The following is an 8,842-nucleotide window of genomic DNA, read 5'->3' as shown; positions in this document are numbered from 1 at the left end:
TGTAAAATGGATAAATGTTGTTTTATTAACACATTAATATCAGCATATAACTCATAAAAAAATCAGTTTATTAAATCAAACTAAGTCCACTAAAGAAAAAAATACAAATGGAAAAAAAGACCAAAATGCCTTGCCCTTACTGTTGCTATAATTTTAAACACTACGCAAGTATACGCAATCAAGTAGTAAAACTCACACAGGTGAGGTCGATCCCACAGGGAATTGGATTAAATACCACTAAACTATACTTATAATTCTATTTGGCAATATCGAAAACGATTATGATTTAAGAACAGTAAAGTAATTCAGAAAACGTAAAACACAGTTAAAGTTTAAGCAAGATGAGAAGATAGGGAGGAGAATCCTGTTGTTGTTTACCCAAATCGTTAATGCTTAATTACTATCCTATTCTTGAAGTGAATGACAGATTATGAAATAACCTAGCTCTTTTCAGATCTTCTAGATTCTAAATCACATGTTATCTAATTAATTCCTTAATTAAACTAACATGAAATCAGCATTAAGTAATAATCTACTCGTCACATAAGTCATGTAAATACTTTCGTTTCACATAGAACATCGATTATCCCAATTTTAGCATTCTCAATTCTCACTTTTCAGATTTCGAATTGAGATCATAAAGCATGCACAAGGTGATCAATCTTAAACATGAAATTAAACACAAATTAAGATAATTTCACAAACAAGAATGGAGGAATGGTAATTAAATATTAACTAGGCAAAACATTAAACAACAATCATCATCCTCCCTAAATGGGAAATTTAGTTCAGAAACAAATCCATAACCATTCCTAAAGCAATATTCAACATAAATAAATTAAAGAGGAATAGAGAAAGAAACTGTTGGTGGATGAATCTGGATCTTCACTTTGATTTCCTTTGCTCTTCTTGCCTCTTTCTGCTGTGTTTTAGGTCTCCAAATTGCTTTTATTGACTTCCAATCGCAGTTTTCTATTTATATCTAATTTTTAGGGTTCGTCGGACAAAAATACCCCTGACCGTACGGACGCTCGCCGCGGCCAAAAGTGGTCTCGCCGCGGCCAAAAGTGCATCAAAAAACTACGTTTCTGCCCAGACTTTCTAGCCGCGGCCATGGAATTCTCGCCGCGGCGAGATGGAATTTTCAGCTTCGACATCTTTTAGTAAAATGGGCATAACTTTCTCATACGAACTCCAAATGGGCTGATTCAAGATGCGTTGGAAAGATAAGAAAGAGATCTAAAACTTTTATGTTTTGACTTCTTCCAAAATATGACTAGAACATAGTCGAATTTAGGCTTAAACTTTCAGCTTTATTCTCTTTCAAAATTTTCTCTATTTTATAGATCACTGTTTTCCAAAATTTATCCAATTTATACATCCCAAGTGTAGAAACCTGAAACTAAAGAAAACAAGCATAATTCTATTCCAAAAACAATAATAAAGAAGAAAAAAATAACTATAAAATGTGACCCAAAACTTAGGCTAAAAATAGCCTAACAAATTCCCCCAAACTGAATCTTTACTCGCCCCCGAGTAAAGCTAAAACTCAACTAAACTAAAAAAACAATGTAATAGATAACTAAACCTTCCAATGATTGAACTACCACTACCACCTGCACAACTTCAAGCAATCAATAACCAGAATTTCAACTCGATAACTCTAAGAACTAACTTGGATGTACAATTTAGAAGTATTTGACATTCATATCACAACCATTCTACACTTCCCAACATTCCACTAACACATGATCAATAAGTTTGGATGACATACCTCTCTCCACTAATGTTGACAAATTTTTCTTTGGAATCAATAGGTCTTTTTCGGTTATCACAACGTGGCTTCGGTACATGGGTAGGTGACAAGTCATTTAAGCTACGTTATACTATAAGCACAATTAACCAAGCAAGCACCCACACTTATTTTTTTCTTTTTCATATATCCCAAAGACAACAGTAAGAGATTGCATATTTTTCTCTATGTGCCTACCTCATATTTTTATATTTATTTTCAAGAAGACATTATCACATATTTTCTTTTTTTCTTCTTCTTCTATTTTTTTTTTCAATAGAGGCACAACACACAATACTTTATCATATATTTTTTTTCAATCTCTTACTAATACATTTTATTTCCCCACTTACAACAATTTATCCCCCCAAACTTGCTTAAAGGCTCATGGCATAATAAGGTATGTTTAGAGTGAAAAGAGTTAAGGATAATGAGGTTAGCTTAGGTAAGTGGTGAAAATTTTTGGAAATAGGCTAAGGCTCAACTTTGGGTATACTAGGATAAAACTTTTTAGGTAGGCTTGAAAGGCTCAATCGATCCAAAGAAAACTTGCCTAAATCACTTTCCAAACAAAAATCAACAAGAATTTCGCTTCAAGAGAGTATGTCAAACAAATTCTATTCCATGTCAAGCCAACATTCCACAATCCAAATAGAACACAAGTGATATGCGTCAAAAACAAATGTTTTACATCTAAATGAACAACCTTCTAATACACATCCAACTTAATTCAAAGAGTTATGACTCAAGCACACGGTTAAGATTTCAATCCATTACACAAGTGAATAACAGTAAGTCAATCAATATTCCAGCTCAGTTATCAACACATGACACTAACAAAAACAAAAACTAAACTAAAAAAACGAAAACATAAACTGAAAAACTGAAAAAAAAAATTAAATCTCTCCCCCCAAACTAAAGATGCACATTGTCCCCAATGTGTTAAAATAAAATTGTGGTTGAGAGAAACTTACCTGAGCCCCATCAGAAGGGATCAAGTCCACCCTTTGCATCCAAAAGAGCCCTCGTACTAAATGAAGAAAATTTACCACTAATAGTGTTGATTTCAGAGTTTTGCACAAGAGTAAGCTCACATTCAGAACTACCACACATCAATCTTTTCCAACGACGCTGAATCGTTCGAAGTCGCTCTTTAGGATTTGCTTTCTTCTTATCAGCTTTAACAATAGAACCCTTCACCATCTCAATCTTGCAACAGGTAGGAATGTCAGTTGGGGCAAAAACATTAAAATTGACCTCTTCATCTTGCACTCGCAACTTTAACTCCCCCTTTTGAACATCTATTAATGCTCGACCCGTGGCTAAGAATGGTCTTCCCAAAATAATGGGAATAGTTGAATCTTCCTCCATATCAAGAATTAAGAAATCAGCAGGGAAGATAAACTTACCAACCTTCACCAGTACATCTTCAATTATCCCACGAGGATGAGTCAAAGAACGATCTGCCAGTTGTAGAGTCACTGTTGTAGGCTTTGCTTTTCCCAATCCTAGCCTTTTGAAGACAGACAATGGCATTAGATTAATGCTTGCTCCCAGATCACATAGAGCTTTAGTTTCCACTAAACCCCCTATAGAGCATGGAATATTGAAACTACTCGGATCTTTAAGCTTGGGCGGTAGTTTCTTTTGCAAAATTGCACTGCACTCCTCAGTGAGTGCCACTGTCTCGAATTCTTCCAACTTCCTTTTCTTAGCCAAAATTTCTCTCATGAACTTCAGGTAAGTTGGCATTTGCTCCAAAGCCTCCGCAAAAGGAATGTTGATATGTAGTCTTTTAAAGACCTCTAGAAATTTTGAGAACTGCTTGTCTAGATTGGTCTTTCGGAGTCTCTGAGGATAAGGTATCTTCACATGATGATCGATACTGACTGGTGGAGACTGTTGTGGTGGTGCAGGGCTATCAGTAGCCTTCTTTTCCTTTGGTGCCTGTGTCTGTGCCTGTTGATCCTGAACCCCATCTTCAACTGGTTGCTTGCCACTAGGTCCTTCATAACTCTTTCCACTCCTCAAGGAAATTGCTTTACATTGCTCTTTTCCTTTTGCCTCACTAGTGCTAGGTGAATTTTCTTGAGCTTGTTTTGCCACTTGAGTAGCCAATTGTTCCATCTGAGTTTCTAGAGTTTTAATAGAGGCTCTAGTCTCCATCATGAATTGGAGCAATAAATCAGCTTGGATATTGGAGCCTCCACTAGGACTTTGTTGTTGGTTTTGTTGGGGCTGATTTCTCTGCTGGTAGAACCCCTGTTGGTTGTGCCCATAATTATTATTTTGGGAGTAGTTCCCAATGGCTTTTGCTTGATCCATTGGAAAATTATCCACATCTACTTGACAATCTGAAAGGTGATGGTTGCCTCCACATATCTCACAAATAACCTGGGCTTGTTTAGCTTGCCCTGCAATCAGCTTTGTCAAGGCCTCAACCTGAGCTGTCAACTTTATGATGGCATCAACCTCTAGCACACCAGCTACTTTCTTAGTTTGACTCCTTTCAGTTGGCCACTGCTGATTGTTTAGAGCCATCTCCTCCAATAGATCATAAGCCTCATTAGCACTCTTTCTCATAAGAGCTCCACCAGCTGCTGCATCTATCAGAGTTCTAGTGTTACCAACCAACCCGTTATAAAAGTTGTGAACCAGCATCCACTTCTCTATACCATGATGAGGACACCTCCTGATCAGATCTTTAAACCTCTCCCAAGCCTCATGGAGAGATTCATTATCTTGTTGGCAGAAATTATTGATTTCTCCTCTCAGCTTTGCAGACTTAGCTGGAGGAAAGAACTTTGACAAGAATTTTGTTGCCAGATCATTCCATGTAGCAATAGAATTAGGTGGCAAGGAATTCAACCAACTCTTGGCTCGTTCTCTGAGCGAGAATGGAAACAATCTCAGTCGAATGGCATCATCGCTAACTCCATTAACCTTAAAAGTTTCACAAAGTTCCATGAAGTTAGAGAGATGCAAATTAGGATCTTCAGAAGGGAGACCACCAAACTGAACTGAAGACTGCACCATTTGAAGGATGGCAGGCTTAATCTCGAATTCATGACTGAAACAAGCCTCTGGTGGAAGTTCTAGTTTGCAGACAGATTTACTGCTCCAATTCATGACTGAAACTAGATCTTCAATTAAAGACCTGCAGACTCAGATGGGCCAGCTAGCAACTCAGGTAGCAACCCGCCCTCAAGGGAATTTGCCTAGCACAACTGAAGTTAATCCCAAAGAAAATTGCAAGGCAATTACCCTGAGGAGCGGTAAGAAGTATGATGGGCCCGAGTTACCACAACCAATTGAGGAAGACGAAGAAATAAATGCTCAACCAGTGCAAACACCAACACCAACAGCAGAGAAGGCTACTGACAGCCCAGCAGCACCACCACAGTCTCCACCAATTAGTATTGATCATCATGTAAAAATACCCTATCCTCAGAGGCTTAGAAAGTCAAGCTTAGACAAGCAGTTCACCAAGTTTCTAGAAGTCTTCAAAAGACTTCACATTAACATTCCTTTTGCTTAAGCTCTAGAGCAGATGCCAAGTTATGTGAAGTTTATGAAGGAAATTTTGTCAAAGAAGAGGAAGATGGAAGACTATGAGACAGTGGCTCTAACTGAAGAGTGTAGCGCTATTCTACAGAAGAAACTCCCTCCAAAACTCAGAGATCCAGGGAGCTTCACTATTCCTTGTACTATTGGTAAAATTGAAGGAATAAATGCACTATGTGATTTAGGAGCCAGTATTAACTTAATGCCCTTGTCAGTGTTCAAAAGATTGCAGCTAGGTGAAGCAAAGCCAACTACTGTAACTCTTCAATTGGCAGATCGATCGCTAGCTCACCCTAGAGGAGTCATTGAGGATGTGTTAGTAAAGGTGGACAAGTTCATCTTTCCAGCTGATTTCATTGTTCTGGATATGGAAGAAGATAGTAATGTTCCTATCATCCTGGGGAGACCTTTCTTAGCAACAGGGAAAGCACTAATTGATGTTCAGAAAGGAGAGTTGAAGCTAAGGGTACAAGGAGATGAAGTTGTATTTAATGTGCTCAAAGCAATGACCTATCCTACGGCTAGTGACAACTGTTTTGCAATTGATGTGGTGGACCAGTTGGTGGAGACAAAGACACATGCTGAAGATCCTCTTAATCTGACTTTGGTACAAGAAGAGGTGGTGGAACAAGACGGTAAGGAAGCTTATGAGTATGCTTTGTGGCTCGATTCTTATGGACCGCTGAATAGAAAATATTATGAAGAGTTAGGAGTCATACCAACAAGGCCTACCCCATCTACTGAAAAGCCTCCTCAACTAGAGTTAAAAGTCCTACCAGAGCATCTCAGGTATGAATATTTGGGAGAAAATAAGACACTTCCTGTTATTGTGGCTTCTTCCCTATCTTCTGTAGAGACAGATAAGCTATTACGGGTTCTAAGGAAGCATACAAAAGCCATTGGATGGACTTTAGCAGATATTAAAGGGATCAGCCCTTCAACTGTAATGCATAGAATCTTAATGGAGGAAGGAGTGAAGCCAACCATTGATGCACAACGTAGATTAAATCCACCAATGAAGGAGGTTGTCAGAAAAGAAGTCTTGAAGTGGTTAGATGCCGGGGTAGCGTATCCTATTTCAGACAGTAAATGGGTGAGCCCAGTCCAAGTTGTTCCAAAGAAAGGAGGGATGACGGTGGTAAAGAATGAGAAGAATGAACTCATCCCAACCAGAACTGTCACGGGATGGAGAATTTGCATTGACTACCGAAAACTCAACAAGGCCACAAGAAAAGATCACTTTCCACTCCCATTCATTGATCAGATGTTAGACAAGTTGGCAGGACAAGAGTACTATTGTTTCCTTGATGGATACTCAGGGTATCACCAAATAGCTATAGCACCGGAGGATCAAGAGAAAACAACATTCACATGTCCATATGGTACTTTTGCTTTTCGACGAATGCCATTTGGGCTGTGCAATGCTCCAGCAACATTTCAGAGGTGTATGATGGCTATATTTTCAGATTTAATAGAAAAGTGCATCGAGGTGTTCATGGATGATTTTTCAGTGTTTGGCTCATCGTTTGACCAATGTCTGAGCAACTTGGAATTGGTTTTAGCAAGATGTGAAGACTCTAATTTGGTGCTGAACTGGGAAAAGTGTCATTTCATGGTTACAGAAGGAATAGTGCTGGGACATAAAATCTCAAAATTGTTTGCATCCACTGCCGGTGGCCTGATACATGACTGCACTCCCGTCAGAGTAGGGAGAATGTAATCTCTCAAGCTACGGCCATTAGCTTGATCTTCCACGGCACCTCCATTATTACCGTTATTACCCCCATTGTTTCCAGCATTATTATTCACATTGGCACCCATGATTTCTGATGTTTCAGCAGTTGCTGAAACTCTTTCTTGCCTCTTGTTCTTTCGATTCCTCCTGCAAGTTTTCTCGATTTCAGGATCAACTGGTAATATGACTGTTTGTCCTTGACGGCGCATGCACTTAGGATACCTGAAATAGATCAAGAAATTATTGCAAGAAAAAGGTTAGAAAAATCAGCAAGAGAAAATATACCAAAGTAGAAGTTAGTATAATTTTATGTAATATTAATCTTTAACAATTCCCCGGCAACGGCGCCAAAAACTTGTTGCTATAATTTTAAACACTACGCAAGTATACGCAATCAAGTAGTAAAACTCACACAGGTGAGGTCGATCCCACAGGGAATTGGATTAAATACCACTAAACTATACTTATAATTCTATTTGGCAATATCGAAAACAATTATGATTTAAGAACAGTAAAGTAATTCAGAAAACGTAAAACACAGTTAAAGTTTAAGCAAGATGAGAAGATAGGGAGGAGAATCCTGTTGTTGTTTACCCAAATCGTTAATGCTTAATTACTATCCTATTCTTGAAGTGAATGACAGATTATGAAATAACCTAGCTCTTTCCAGATCTTCTAGATTCTAAATCACATGTTATCTAATTAATTCCTTAATTAAACTAACATGAAATCAGCATTAAGTAATAATCTACTCGTCACATAAGTCATGTAAATACTTTCGTTTCACATAGAACATCGATTATCCCAATTTTAGCATTCTCAATTCTCACTTTTCAGATTTCGAATTGAGATCATAAAGCATGCACAAGGTGATCAATCTTAAACATGAAATTAAACACAAATTAAGATAATTTCACAAACAAGAATGGAGGAATGGTAATTAAATATTAACTAGGCAAAACATTAAACAACAATCATCATCCTCCCTAAATGGGAAATTTAGTTCAGAAACAAATCCATAACCATTCCTAAAGCAATATTCAACATAAATAAATTAAAGAGGAATAGAGAAAGAAACTGTTGGTGGATGAATCTGGATCTTCACTTTGATTTCCTTTGCTCTTCTTGCCTCTTTCTGCTGTGTTTTAGGGTTCCAAATTGCTTTTATTGACTTCCAATCGCAGTTTTCTATTTATATCTAATTTTTAGGGTTCGTCGGACAAAAATACCCCTGACCGTACGGACGCTCGCCGCGGCCAAAAGTGGTCTCGCCGCGGCCAAAAGTGCATCAAAAAACTACGTTTCTGCCCAGACTTTCTAGCCGCGGCCATGGAATTCTCGCCGCGGCGAGATGGAATTTTCAGCTTCGACATCTTTTAGTAAAATGGGCATAACTTTCTCATACGAACTCCAAATGGGCTGATTCAAGATGCGTTGGAAAGATAAGAAAGAGATCTAAAACTTTTATGTTTTGACTTCTTCCAAAATATGACTAGAACATAGTCGAATTTAGGCTTAAACTTTCAGCTTTATTCTCTTTCAAAATTTTCTCTATTTTATAGATCACTGTTTTCCAAAATTTATCCAATTTATACATCCCAAGTGTAGAAACCTGAAACTAAAGAAAACAAGCATAATTCTATTCCAAAAACAATAATAAAGAAGAAAAAAATAACTATAAAATGTGACCCAAAACTTAGGCTAAAAATAGCCTAACACTTACTAAACCAACACAAAATCACTTAAGGGTA

The 8,842-nt window shown here is 37.7% G+C and overlaps 1 non-coding gene across 1 annotated transcript; it reads left to right on the top strand.

Moving 5' to 3' along the window:
- The first annotated feature begins 4,463 nt into the window (after window positions 1-4,463).
- LOC133037524 (small nucleolar RNA R71) lies at window positions 4,464-4,570 on the top strand. The gene has a single exon (XR_009687611.1). It is a non-coding gene; the product is annotated as a small nucleolar RNA R71 (small nucleolar RNA).
- The last annotated feature ends 4,272 nt before the right edge of the window (window positions 4,571-8,842 follow it).

Source organism: Cannabis sativa, chromosome 4 (assembly GCF_029168945.1).
Source record: "Cannabis sativa cultivar Pink pepper isolate KNU-18-1 chromosome 4, ASM2916894v1, whole genome shotgun sequence".
NCBI lineage: Eukaryota > Viridiplantae > Streptophyta > Magnoliopsida > Rosales > Cannabaceae > Cannabis > Cannabis sativa.
The sequence above is the reverse complement of the archived record's forward strand: the minus strand, read 5'-3'. Positions and strand labels throughout refer to the sequence as shown.